The sequence below is a fragment of the Gorilla gorilla genome, chromosome 2, assembly GCF_029281585.2.
Source record: "Gorilla gorilla gorilla isolate KB3781 chromosome 2, NHGRI_mGorGor1-v2.1_pri, whole genome shotgun sequence".
In the NCBI taxonomy this organism is placed as follows: domain Eukaryota; kingdom Metazoa; phylum Chordata; class Mammalia; order Primates; family Hominidae; genus Gorilla; species Gorilla gorilla.
The window spans coordinates 195183979-195198579 of NC_086017.1; the positions used below are offsets into that span (position 1 = coordinate 195183979).

Below are 14601 nucleotides of genomic sequence, written 5' to 3' on the forward strand. Positions count from 1 at the left end.
AAAAGATGCCATCTAGGACTTTCATTGCTAGAGAGGAGTAGGCACTGCCTGGCTTCAAAGCTTTAAAGGACAGACTGACTTTATTAGACACTAAGGCCATTGGTGATTAAGTTGAAGCCAATGCTTATTTGCCATTTGGAGAATTCTAGAGCCCTTAAGAATGATGCTAAATTTACTCTGTCTATGCTCTATAAATAGAACAACAAAGCCTAGATGATAGCACACCTGTTTACCGCATAGTTTATGAATTTCTTTTCTTTTTTTTTTTTTTTTTTTTGAGACAGAGTCACTCCGTCGCCCAGGCTGGAGTGCAGTGGTGTGATCTCAGCTCACTGCAACCTCCGCCTCCCGGATTGAAGCAATTCTCCTGCCTAAGCCTCCTAAGTAGCTGGAATTACAGGTGCCCGCCACCACGCCCGGCTAATTTTTTTTTTTTTTTTTGAGACAGAGTCTCACTCTGTTGCCCAGGCTGGAGTGCAGTGGCACAATCTCAGCTCACTGCAAGCTCCACCTACCGAAATCACGCCATTCTCCTGCCTCAGCCACTCGAGTAGCTGGGACTACAGGTGCCCGCCACCACGCCTGGCTAATTTTTTGTATTTTTAGTAGAGACAGGGTTTCACCACGTTAGCCAGGATGGTCTCGATCTCCTGACCTCGTGATCTCAGCCTCCCAAAGTGCTGGGATTACAGGCATGAGGCACCATGCCCAGCCAATTTTTGTATTTTTAGTAGAGACAGAGTTTCACCATGTTGGCCAGGCCGGAGCTGGTTGGGAAGCTTTTAAACACACACACACACACACACAAACACACACACACTTCTCAGTGGGGGTGGAAGCATGTGTGTGCAGGTATTTCAAAAAGTTCATCAAATGATTCTCTGCCCATACATACTCCCTAGTGGCCCCAGGGCTATAGGCTTTAGAGATACTAGACAAGAAAGGGTAAGCTGGAAAGTTCTGCTTTAGGAGAACGACAAAAATGAAAGATTCAACTGGGGAGAAACCAGACAGAGAATACCCTATGGAGAGGCTACTGCAATAGTGCAAACAAGGAATGATGCAGATCTGTGCTTCAGTGCTACCTGTGGAGACAGAGATCTGTCACTTGGGTTTATGTAATGAAATGGAGCTTACCTTCTGAACTGAGCTTCTTAACTCAACATTGATGATAATTCCTAATGTCCACAGTAAAGAATACATTTCTATGTCTGAAAGAAAATTGTTGCATGTTCTTGCCTTCTAAAATTAGCAGGTGTCCCCACCACGAGACAGCATAACCATTCCTTTCCTGGTGGCCCATGCCCTTTCCCTGAGGCAGTTAGTTCCACAAAGATGTGATAAGGCCTTTGTCAATGGCCTCACCTGCCCCATTTTCTCTGAAAGGTACCTGGAACACAGATTTAAAGCCACTCATCTAGGCCAGGCACGGTGGCTCACACCTGTAATCCCAGCGCTTTGGGAGGCCAAAGCGGGTGGATCACCTGAGGTCAGGAGTTCAAGACCAGCCTGGCCAATATGACGAAACCCTATCTCTACTAAAAATACAAAATATTATCCGGGCATGGTGGCAGATGCCTATAATCCCAGCTACTTGGGAGGCTGAGGCAGGAGAATTGCTTGAACCCAGGAGGGAGAGGTTGCAGTGAGCCAAGATCACGCCATTGCACTCCAGCCTGGGCGACAGAGCAAGACTCTGTCAAAAAAAAAACTCATTTAGACAGTAGTGCCAAATAGGTGCTTCTTCCCTCCTCTTGGCCCAACTTCCTGCCTGCCTGGAGCCCAGAAGGTGTACTTGGCAGGAGCATGGCAGGACACTCTGCTGGGATCCCTCTGGCCACAGCCTCTCAAAGGGAGTGGTCACCTGACAGGAGGATTCAAAACCAGCAACTAAAGTGGTCCCAGCTCCTTCAAGCTCAAGGATCTGGGGGGATCCCGATGAGTCTCCAGAGAAGAGCGCAGGAGAGAAGGACGGAGGGAGGTGGCCTGCTGGCCTGGGAGTGTTCTCTTATGCCTCACTATCAGCCTTCTGCTTCAAGGTAAGATAGGACAAGCACAGAGGAAGATGGGGATATTGTTTAGGGCAACATCCAGGAAACTTCTCATTCTCCAGAGCTGCAGAAAATTCAAAACAGACAGGTTAAAATTCTCTGTAGGATCCATGTTTTGGCTTCCTCTTTGTTGCAGATGAAACACCGATTTCACTGGTCAGTACATACAGCCCCACTCTCATTTGCCTGCAAAGGTATCTACCAAATTGTCTGTCCCTCCACTTTCCCACCTGTCCAATTCCACTCTTATGTAACGTCCAACTGTGCCTTTCTACCAAACTATAGTTACTAGAACATAGCTCAGGTCCTATTGACAATAATTTAACTCCTTTCCGGAGTTGCTTGGGAAGATCTTGTAGAGGAGGTTATGTGGAGCGAAAGAACGTTCACTTCCCCTGGGATGTGTTTCTCTCTAGTTTGGAGATGAACCTATGAATCACCTGGTATGGAAAGACAGTGGAAGAGGCATGGGAAAGGACTTGCTGGGCTATAGTTACAGGAATAACCAGAGGTGGGGTGTGGGTGAGGTGGGCAGAAGGGCTTTTCACTTCATTGTGTGGCTCCACCAACCACATGGTGGATAGATGGTCCAAGAGATCTTTGCAAGATGGTGGTGATAAAAATGGCGTCCACAGATCTTAGAGGAACTTGAGAAGGGCAGTGAGTACCACACATAAGAAGTAGTCAATAAACTCACATTGAATACAACATTCCTTTATTCCCCACATGTTTTATGTCACACTCATGTTTACTTCTCTCTAAATTTTCATTTCGGGAGTCAGGAAAACCTGAGAAGAAGAGGGGGAAATGGAGGAAAAGCATATTAGGGAAATTTTGTTCAGTGACTATAAGGAAGAATCACAGTAGAGCCAGAGGGGAAAAAAGGAAGGTCAGATAAAGGCCAAAGCCTTAGAGTTGTGTGGATGGAATAGGACTCCCTGGAGGGGCTCTCTGCATGCAAATTTAGGTAGGTTCATATGGGAGCAAAAACACAGGAAGAAAGGCCTGGGCCGGGACTCAGCTCACCACATCAACTCCCACCATTTGCCTACCAGCCCAGCCCATCCTCCCGCCTCTGGCAAGAAGGGAGTCTTGGCCCAGGAAGGAGGGGCTCACGTGCCTTTCCCAGAGTTCACGTTGTTTTTCTCTGCAGAGAGGCTCTCAGACCCCAGCCCTGGTACCTCTCTCACCTAGCAAACACAGAAGGTCTCAGCCCTCTACAGGAAGGACAAATACTTTCACCGTTAACTGCTCAGGCTTTGACCAGCATGGGGTGGAGCCTGCTGCCTTCCAGGCCATATTTAACCAGAAGGCCTTCTGTCCAGTCATCAACTCCAGCCTCCCCGCTCATGTCAACATCTCCTTCACCCTGTCTGCCATACTGGAAGTGGTGAGACCTGGTCCCTGCATCCTTTCCATGGCTTCTAATAAGGAACAAAGACTATTTTTTTTTCTTTTTTTTTGAGACACAGTCTCACTCTGTTGGCCAGGCTGGAGTGCAGTGGCACAATCTTGGCTCACTGCAATCTTTGCCTCCCGGGTTCAAGCAATTCTCCTGCCTCAGCCTCCCGAGTAGCTGGGATTACAGGCGTGTGCCACCACGCCTGGCTAATTTTTTTATTTTTAGTAGAGATGGGGTTTCACCATTTTGGCCAGGCCGGTTTCGGACTCCTGACCTCAGGTAATCCGCCTGCCTCGGCCTCCCAAAGTGCTGGGATTACAGACGTGAGCCACCGCGCCCGGCTGGAACGAAGACTCTTTACATGGTCAACCCAGCATTGCCCTGGTTCGGTGATGAGCAATGAATCCCCTGAATGGGTTTTGTGCAAGTTAGATGCTCATCCTATGTGGTGGGGAAACATGAACAGGAATGCTGCAGTAATATTTCTGTAGGGAACATTTATCCTTGAGTCCTGCTCTTGTGGAAATATTCTACAAAAAAATGCATTCCCAATGGGCTCCCATACTGTTTTTTCACCCACATTTTCCATGCAACCTGTATTTGTCTGACCCACTCATCTTTTGTGACTTGTGATTGAAAAGGTGAACTGTCACTTGGGACCACTTAGGAAACGATGGCAGGAGGTAGATTAGGTCCTGGTTTCACGCCATGAATGATCCTGCATGGGAATTTTATTTATGTATTTATTTTCGACAGGGTGCACAACTTTAGCTGATGTTGTCATTTCTGTGGTTAAATATGGTATGTGAGATTCAGTTTCTTTCTCTTCTCTTTCTCCTACCCTTTTTTTTCTGGCTTTGCTTGCAAAATCACATTTATTGAAATTGACAGTGCCTGAGGGCATAAATAAATACAACCAGAATGGGGCCAGTGTTGACGACAAATAGCTTCCTAGGCTGCCAATCAACTTTGAAAGACGTAGATAGAAAATACAGGGAGAAGGAGGGCATATAGTTGGAAGTCCCGAAGTAAGCTTCAGGGCCCAAATGTATCCAGCGTCCAGCTTAAGATTTCCCTAAAGTGGGAGGTGAAAGGTCAATAAGATTTTGTTAGTAGAAAAGGGGAGACAGTTAACACCAGGGAGAGAAAAGAAATCAGAATTCAAAAGGAAATGAGGGGCCAGGCACAGTGGTTTACACCTATAATACCAGCCCTTTGGGAGGCTGAGGTGGAAGGATCACCCAAAGCCAGGAGTTTGATTCCAGCCTGGGCAACACAGCAAGATCCCATCTCTATAAAAAAATTAAAAATTAACCATGTGTGGTGGTGCATGCCTGTAGTCCCAGCTACTCAGGAGGCTGAGGTGGGACGATTGCTTGAGACCAGGAGGCTGCAGTGAGTCATGATTAGGCCACTGCACTCCATCCTGAGCAACAGGGTGAGACCCTGCCTCTAAAAATTAAAAAAAAAAAAAAAAGAAATGAGGTGGAGTCATGGCCAAAGTGCACCAAAAAAGAGAACAAAAAAAATTTTTTTTCAGAAAGGGAGGTCAAAAAAGCAACATGCATAACAATCTGCATAGTAGGATTCTATCTATGTAAATAAAAATGAGTGCTGAACTGGGCACGGTGGTGCACTCCTGTAATCCCAGCTACTTGGGGGGCTGAGACAGGAGAATCGCTTGAACCTGGGAGGCGGAGGGTGCGGTGAGCTGAGATCACACCATTGCGCTCTAGGCTGGGCAACAGAGTGAGGCTCTGTTTCAAAAAAAAAAAAAAAGTGTTGGAATATGTATTATTATTTATTTTTGATGATACACAAGAAAGTGTTAATAATGAGACTGAGGTGGGACAGGAACTGAATTGGGGTGAATCGAGGAGGGAGAATGTTGCTTTATATATTACACCATTGTGGAATTGTTAAAGTTTCATCGTAAGCCCATAGCACCTACATTTAGAAAAAAATACATATGTATATATTTGTAAAGGAATGGAAGGGCAGGAGATGGCTGACATAAGCCAGTTCCAGACTTCAACCATACCACATCCTTCTGTGCCCTGTGCTCTAGATCTGGGAAAACCCACTCAGCAGCTGGGACCCAGAAGAATATGGTGATATCAATAAACTGACTGTGACAGCTGAGAACCCATCGTTCCCAGACATCTTCATCATGGAATTGTGGGTATGCGGGAGGGCTAGGGAAGCTGGAGGGAAGCCGTGTCTGCAAGGAACAGGCCAGGACAGTGCAGGGCAAACTCATTCAGTGTGGCCACTAAACACGTACTTCAGAGAGAAGCAAGATCACAGCTGATCAACTTCTCCCCTAGAAATGAGAAAACGGCTGGCAGAAAAGATGGTGGCAGGTGAATTGCTTGAGCCCAGGAGTTTGAGACCAGCCTGGGCAACATGGCAAAACCCTGTCTCTACAAAAAAATACAAAAATTAGCTAGGCGTAGTAGTGCACACCTGTAGTCCCAGCTACTCAGGAGACTGAGATGAAAGGATCGCTTGAGCCCAGGAGCTTGAGGCGACAGTCAGCTCTGATTGTGTCACTGCACTCCAGCCTGGATGACACAGTGCAATCCTGTCTCAAAAAAAAAAAAAAAAAAAGGCAAACTCATATTTTAAAATACATAAAAAGAAAAGTAGGGTATTTGCTGATTGGGGATGTACGGATGGTGAGGTGGGAGTTGAACTTAGTGACGGCAGCAGTATCCTGTCTAAAGCACCACTGCCATCATGCTGACTGCAGCAGGGACGCGTGGCTGGGCTGCGCACTCCACTGAGCAGGCAGGAGCCCCACCCTCCTGGGTGCAGCTGCAGCTGCCCAAACCATGGTTGCAGACCCAGGTATCCCTGTACTCCTGGAGGCCCAAGAAGGCCCCATCCCTGCTCTCGCAGGCTTGGGAATGCCTGCTCTCACTGCCTGGCTTCTCCCTGCTGTTGGTGACTGCTCCGATCTCAAAGCAAAGTCGGGGCTGAGCCCAGGTGCTGGTTGGGTGTGCACGCACTCAGAGCAGTGCTGACATGCCAGCCCCCTGCCACCTAGGTCCCCTCCGGAATTTGGGCACCAAGGAGCATAGGAGGGAAGCCAAGGGGGGCACTGAGGGCATCTCAGTGCTGGCCTGCAGGTACCCCGTGGCACCTACAGCCACCCCTTGGCACCTACGGCCTGGGCACCATGAACAGCAGTGAGAGGCAGACAGGTTCCTGGGCGGAAGGGGGCCATTTCCTGGTGAGGCCCCACCTTCAGGCCAGGGAGTGCCTGAAGGCTGAGGATCAGGCTGCTAGTCCCACGTACTGGAGTGAGAACTTGTGGTGCCTTTTCCAGGCCTGCCCTTGGCCACCCATGGACCAATCGGCATGCACTTCTTCACCTCTGAGGCCCATGAAAGCCCCAGGCTCAGCCAGAGCTAAGCAGATATCAGAATGACTGGCTGCAGAGAAGAACTACTCACTCCAGGGCCTCCTCTCTGCTGAAAGGTGCAGACGGCAGGACGACCAGCTGCATAGAGGAGCTATTCACCCCACGGCATCCTCTGAGCTATTCTGTCACTCAATAAAGCTCCTCTTCTTCTTGCTTACCCTCCACTTGTCTGCTTACCTCATTCTTCCAGGACACAGGACAAGAACTCGAGACCTGCCGAATGGCAGGGCTGAAAGAGCTATAACACGAACAGGGCTGAAACATACCCCTTGCTCACCATGTTGTGGCTGAAGAGAAGGAGAGAAGAGCTGTGGCCCTTTGGGGAGCCCAGAGCTGGGAGCTCCCCAAGCCAGGGCTGGGACTCCCTCTTTGAGGCCCTGCAGTTCCTGGAATCTCCAAGCTTCCAGGTGTCACTGTGTTCCCTGGCAGCAGCCATGGAAGCTGCTTACGGTGCACCTGGTCCAGCCGCAGCCTTGCAGAGAGCCAGCAGCCATGTCAGCACCTGGAGCTGCCCACCACAGCAGCCGGCGTGCCTGACTGTGCACAGTGGCCAGACCCCACACTCGCTCGCTCACACACTCCTCGCCACTCCACACCTGGCTTGCCCTTGGAGGGGTGGGATCCAGGGTGGTAGCATGAGCCGAGTGCAGCCTGCCAGGCCGAGTGGGCAGAATGAGCCCAGTGGGCCCAAGCAAAACTCACACAAAGGCACCACTGGCCACAGAGGTTTCCAGCCAGAAAAGTGACACACCAACAATCCTGCAACAGAAAGGAGTGAGGCTCTGAGACACCCCAGCATAGAAAGGAGGCAAATGAGCATCAAGGAAGTCATTGTATTGGGCAATCTGGAAAAGGTAGCTAAATTAGTTTTCTAATTCATCACACCTGCACGAGTAGGTGTCATGCAGATGTGTGTTGAATAAATGTTTGTCTCCCCTGCAGTGGATAACATGGGCGGGGACAAGGAAGTATAGGAAATAGCAGATACTTCAAGTGACACTGTCCAAACACAGTGGGAGTGGGAGTTCCTGGGCATCAACAAGGCCACCCTGAAGATATCTGTGGGTTCCAGTCTTTTTGACCAAATCATGTTGTCTGTGAACCTAGAGATTCTGGCATAGCTGTACCCCTCACCACCACCTCCTCCCTCACCAGACCCACCTGAGTCCAAGAGCCAGATCCTCTTACTTCTTGCCCCAAGACCAGACAATCCCTGGGCACCATAACCCTCAGAGCCTTCCTCTCTCCCGAGTCCCTTAAAGCATCACCCCTTTTGGAACCTGCCAGCTCTGTCCTAGGGTTTGTTTGGAGGTATGGGGGCGTCTTGTTAGTCATATGAAAGCTGCTTCTTTTTCAGCCCGAGAGAGAGAGCCCTTGCTGGGGTGAGGACACCAAAGAAGGATGGGGCTGGAACCAGCCTTTGGGCCCCCTTCAGGGCTGGCTTTACCAGTTCTCTGCTCATTCCTCCTCACCAGGTGGCCATCAGGTGCAGGCCCAGCCTCTATGTGATAAACTTTCTGGTGCACAGTGGCTTTCTTTTAATTTATTTATCTCTATATTTTTTAGAGACAGGGTCTCACTCTATTGCACGGGCTGGAGTGCAATGGCACAATCACAGCTCACTGTAACCTCGAACTCCTGGCCTCAAGAGATCCTCCCACATTGGCCTCCCAAAGTGCTGGGATTACAGGCCTAAGCCACCGTGCCTGCCCCCCACAGGCTTTCTGGTTGCCATCAATGCCCTCAGCTTCTACCTACCAGCAGAAAGTGCGAATCATGCCCCATTCAAGGCCACCCTTCAGCTGGGCTGCAGCGTCTTCCTGCTCATGGTGAATACACTACTCCCCACTAGTGTCACCCCCTCATCAGCACAGCTCCTCCCACAGTTGGAAAATGGAAAAAGAAAAAGAAGTATTTTCTTTTAGGGTTGCTGGGGCTACTGAGGCAGAAGGGAGAAAAAAGGCGTCTCAGGAAGGGCCCTCTGTGTGAAATAGGGAAAAGGGGGCCTTAGTAGTGGTACCTATGGACCTGCCTCAAGCCTGCTTCTTATCCCCACCCCAGGTGTCTACTTTGCCTGTCCCTGGTGGTGGTCAGCCTGCTGGAGATCGTCTTCATCACCCACCTGCTGCACGTGGCCACCACCCAGCCCCCACCCATGCCTAGGTGGCTTCACTCCCTGCTGCTCCACTGCACCAGCCCAGGGAGATGCTGTCCCACTGCACCCCAGGAGGGAAATAAGGGCCTGGGACTCACCCCCACCCACCTGCCTGGTGAGGGAAGCCAGCACTGTCCATACTCGCCCTTCACACTGGGCCCCGCACTCCTCTAATCCTGTCCCCTTCCCACTCCATGACTGAGCCTCTGTCCTCTCCACAGGCCCAAAGGAGCCGGGGGAGTTAGCAGGGAAGGAGGTGAGACCCGGAGAGACTGAGCTAGATGGGGGCTCAGGATGGACAAACGCCTAGCTAGTGGAGCTGTGGGTGCAGTTCAGCCACGCGATGGACACCCTGCTCTTCCGCCTCTGGAACACCTAGGAGTTGAGTTCTGAGTGTGTGCGAGCAGCAGGGTTCAGCTTCCCTCGGCCTCAGCGGGCCGTGCCAGGCGCTGCTTCTGCACTGCAGTCCGCAGACCCAGCCCCAGCCATGCCATGATCCCTGCTCCAGCCCTTCCTGTGGTTAAATAGAACCACTGCTAGCACTCCCAGAAATGAGAATGTATTTCCAAAATAGAATACATTCAGAATATACATGTTTATGTTAGAAATATAATTTAATAGAAAAGAAAGACTTTATCATAAGTGACCGCAAATATGTACCAGAAAAGTAATTCATGTTATTGGTATGGAGGAAAAGGATTCGTTTTTTAAACATAGACTAACACATGTCATTCTCTTTCAATAAATATTTATTGAGCCAGGTGTGGTGGCTCACACCTGTCGTCCCAACACTTTGGGAGGCCGAGGCAGGAGGATCACCTGAGGTCAGGAGTTTGAGACTAAGCCCTGTTCGAGACTTGAGGATGAATCAAACACAAGCTCTGTCCTCAAAGAGCTTCTAGCCCAGCAGAAGAAATGAAATATGTGTGTTAAATAATTTCAGTTAGATGTAGAACATGTTTTTAAAGTTCTGCTTCCCACCAAAGAAGTCCTATCTCACTCTACCTGATAACTCTTAACCTCAGAGTGTCAGTCTCCACTGTGGCTGCCATCAGCCTGTGGACTGACCCATCTTCCCCAGCTCTCAGAATTTCCTTGCCTCTCATGGCTTGTTCACACGCACTAATGAATGCATGTATAACTAGTGAGTTCTGAATAGACTCTATGGATTGTACTGTTAAAAGCTAATTTTCAGAAAAGGGAAAAATCATTAATCTCATATGAACATAAAAAGGAGTACGTGTTAAAGAATTGGTTAAACTCAGATGATACAGGATCATCAGGCAGATGTTACAAAAGGCTCAAAGGAAACATCAAGAACCATCAATTTATATATAGTAAAGATAGCAAATTGCAAATGGAGACAAAACTGGTTTTTCCTCGGGGGTTAGGGAGAAAGTCAACTGGAAGTCTACAGGACAAGATAGAGTTTGCATATTGACAATGTCCAACTTTACCTGAGTCCTGCGTTCCCAGAAAACAGCAATGGTTAAGAAATCCCCCAACCCTTTTGTGCTCTGGGAAATGACTTACTGCAAAGAACCACTCTTCCCCCATATAACTTAGACAAGACTCTGTCCGTTCTTCCTCCTGGTTCCCACAGGACTCATAGGTGACTCCCTTGTCCTGTGATAAGGCCAAACACAGTCTTTTCCCCTTTTGCCTGAACCTGCCAACAAGACCAGACACAGACCCTCCAACTCCCCATTCTTTGTCACATGAATGATTAGCTGAGATTAGGATGACTCATCCCCTGAAACAAGCTAGACATAGAGGTAAACATTTCCTGTTCAGCTAAGTGGCCAAGACTTCCTCTGATTGCAAAACAACCCCAACTGTAAATCACCCCACCAATAACTTGTCTGCTCCTCCCTATAAAAATCTAAGATAAAACCACCCTGTCGAGATACCCTGTCCTTCAGATCTGGGTAACCTTCGTATTGCAATAGCCTGAATAAAATTAGTCTTCTTGAATAGGAACAGCTCCAGTCTACAGCTCCCAGTGCGAGCGACACAGAAGATGGGTGATTTCTGCATTTCCAACTGAGAAGACCATTTTGCTTATTATACTGTGGATATAGATTGACTGGAACGTCATGGTGAGCCTGGACTATGAAGACAAAAGCAACATCTTACAGAAGGTTAAGTGACAAGATAGAAAGATCCTGGGGCCCTGAGGACTTCACAAAGCAGAGCCCCTATAACTGCTCATATGTTTACACAAAAGAGAAATGGCTATACCAGGGGTTGGCAACAATTTTCTGTAAAAGATCAGATGGTAAATATTTTAGGCTTTGCAGCCCATACAATCTCTGTCACAGCTACTAACTCTACAACAGTTACAGACAATTCATAAAAGAATGGGTGTTGCTATATTCCAATAAAAATTTATTTACAAAAAAAAAAAAATTAGTCTTCTTGGCCGGGCGCGGTGGCTCATGCCTGTGATCCCAGCACTTTGGGAGGCCAAGGCAGGTGGATCATGAAGTCAAGAGAGACCATCCTGGCCAACATGGTGAAACCCTGTCTCTACTAAAAATACAAACAATTAGCTGGGTGTGGTGGTGCATGCCTGTAGTCCTACCTACACAAGAGGCTGAGGCAGGAGAATCGCTTAAAACCAGGAGGCGGAGGTTTCAGTGAGCCGAGATCGCACCACCGCACTCCAGCCTGGAGACAGAGCGAGACTCTGTCTCAAAAAAAAAAAAATATTAGTCTTCTTATTGGTTGGTTTTTGTCTTCTACAAAATTCCTCAATTGCCTGTAATTTAAAAAGAGCTGCAAAATAGTTCAAAGACAGTAAACAGGGCTAGAATCCAACAGCTGGAATAGTTGCTATGGTCAATGCATAGTTTCTCATGGAAGTACAAAATTTTTTTCTATAATCTTCTCCATTTTCGATAATCTCCTTCCTAACCTCAAGGGCAGATTATAATTTTTTTTGAAGACTAGTCAAGTACAGTAGGCAGAAGAAGGGAAGGAGTAGAACAAGGAATTCCATCTGTAACTGACTATGAACAATCAATTGAGATAACTCACTACCTTCAGGCCAGCCAGGAAAATTATTCATTTTTCTTTTTTTTTTTTTGTTTTGTTTTGAGATGGTGTCTCACTCTGTCACCCAGGCTGGAGTGCAGTGGTGCAATCTCGGCTCACTAAAACCTCTGCCTCCCGGTTCCAACCGATTCTCCTGCCTCAGCCTCCTGAGTAGCTGGGATTACAGGTGCCCACCACCATGCGTGGCTATTTTTGCATTTTTAGTAGAGATAAGGTTTCACCATGTTGGCCAGGCTGGTCTCAAACTCCTGAGCTCAAGTGATCCATCCACCTTGGCCTCCCAAAGTGCTGGGATACAGGCGTCAGCGACCACGCCCAGCCTTTTTTTTTCTTAAGAGACAGAATCTCACTCAGTCATCCAGACTGGAATGTAGAGACACGATCACAGCTCACTACAACCTCAAACTCCTGGGCTCAAGTGATCCTCTCACTTTAACTCCCAAGAACCTGAGGTTAAAGTGTGTACCAATACATCTGGCTAATTTGTTTTATTTATTTATTTTGAGATGGGGCCTTGCTATGTTGCCCAGGCTGATTCTGAACTCCATGATCCTCTCACCTCAGCCTCCTGAGTAGCTGGGATTACAAGCACATGTCGCTGTGCCTGGCAAGAAGATTCTTTTTGGTCACAAAATGAGACTGGTCTCAACATTTGGCTTCAGTCTTTACATGGGTACAACAAGAGTGGTAAAGTACCATTTAGGGCTTCTTAAGTTTGCCTTGCTAAAAGTTTTCAAAAAATCCCAAACTTGACTTTCAAAAGCCTCTTGAAGCCAGATAGCCGCACCAAGAACTCACCACCAGATTTCACCTGAAGGACCCCTAAATTTGAGTGAATTTGTCTCTTCTTGAGGTCCTCAAAATATCCTAGGGTTCTTGGGTCTACCTGGACCTGTAAGACTGGCAACGCTATAAGCCAGGTACTAGGCCAGTTTTCATGGAAGGGGTTTGTAAGCATTGGTTCCACAAAGTCAACCTTAGTTCTTTAGAAATGTCTAACCATATTTGATTAAATGAGCAGCCTTCTAAAATAGATACTCCAGGCAAGGCCTTGATTGCATAACCAACGTTTCCAATTCCATCCTGGTAAAAAGGAAGACAGAGTCATTGAACCTATACCAATAACTACATTGTCATGAAAATACAATAATTATATTGTCATGAAATTAAGAATATTTTATAAGAGTTTGCAAATCCTGTAGAGGTCAGGCAGGGAGAAGAAGTATCATTTACAAATGTTTCACTTCAGTGTAAAAAACAGAGTCTTTTTAAAAAGGAGAGTTATAATTACTAAATTGTTGACTTATAAATAGCTTAAGAGGAAAGAAAATGGTCTTCCTTAAATATCTGGAAAATAGAATATTACAACAATGGCCAGGAATGGTGGCTCAGGCCTATAATCCTAGCACTTTGGGAGGCCACAGTGGGTGGATCACTTGAGGTCAGGAGTTCGAGACCAGCCTGGCCAACATGGTAAAACCCTGTCTCTACTAAAAATACAAAAATTAGCCGGGCATGGTGGTGCACACCTGTAATCCCAGCTACTTGGGAGGCTGAGGCAGGAGAATGGCTTGAACCCGGGAGGCAGAGGTTGTAGTGAGCCAAGATCGCGCCACTGCACTCCAGCCTGGGGGACGGAGCGAGACTCTGTCCCAAAAAAAAGAAAAAAGAAAATGTATTACAACATGAACAGTATTTCAAACGAAAACTGCAAGTGTCCCTTCTTAGTTCATTTGGTCCTATATAATTAATTATTATTTGACTAGATCTTGGGTTAACAATCTCATGAAATCCATTGGCTTCTCAACTAGAGTTCTAGAAATCCTGACTCAGTCCACTAGTATGATCTCAAAGCTGTTTAAGTGTTGCCGTCAGACACTATGCCCAAAGTATCCAGCATAGTCCTTTCCCACAGGATTTTGTGATAATCCTTTATTGAAGACAGACCACTCTGGCCTGTAGCTGATTGTTGAGCTTTCAAGGAAGCATCAGAGTAAAATAAAAAACTATCTGTAGATAACAAAAGACTTAAAATGGTTATGATTAGTTTACTAACTTATTAATGATAATTTTAAAACACGAAAGATCCGATGAGAGTTCATTACAAGAATTACACAGCTGGCAAGGAAATTTGGTTGTTTCTGTGAAATGCAAAACAAGATAATAAAGTCAATCCAACAAGAGCTTTTGGGCTGGGCGCAGTGGCTCAAGCCTGTCATCCCAGCACTTTGGGAGGCCGAGGTGGGAGGATCACTTGATGTCAGGAGTTCAAGACCAGCCTGGCCAACGTGGCGAAACCTCATCCCCACTAAAAATACAAAAATTAGCTAGCCATGGTGGTGCACACCTGTAATCCCAGCTACTCGGGAGGCTAAGGCAAAAGAATCGCTTGATCTCGGGAAGTGAAGTTTGCAGTGAGCCAAGATCACACCACTGCACTCTAGCCTGGGCAACAGAGAGAAACTCCATCTCCCAAAAAAAAAAAAGCTTCTGACAAAATCATTATAAA

General features: G+C 47.3%; 1 pseudogene; it reads left to right on the forward strand.

The window, feature by feature from the left end:
- The window catches only part of LOC101142476 (5-hydroxytryptamine receptor 3C-like), a 23876-nt pseudogene extending 14372 nt beyond the window's left edge, over positions 1-9504 (forward strand).
- The last annotated feature ends 5097 nt before the right edge of the window (positions 9505-14601 follow it).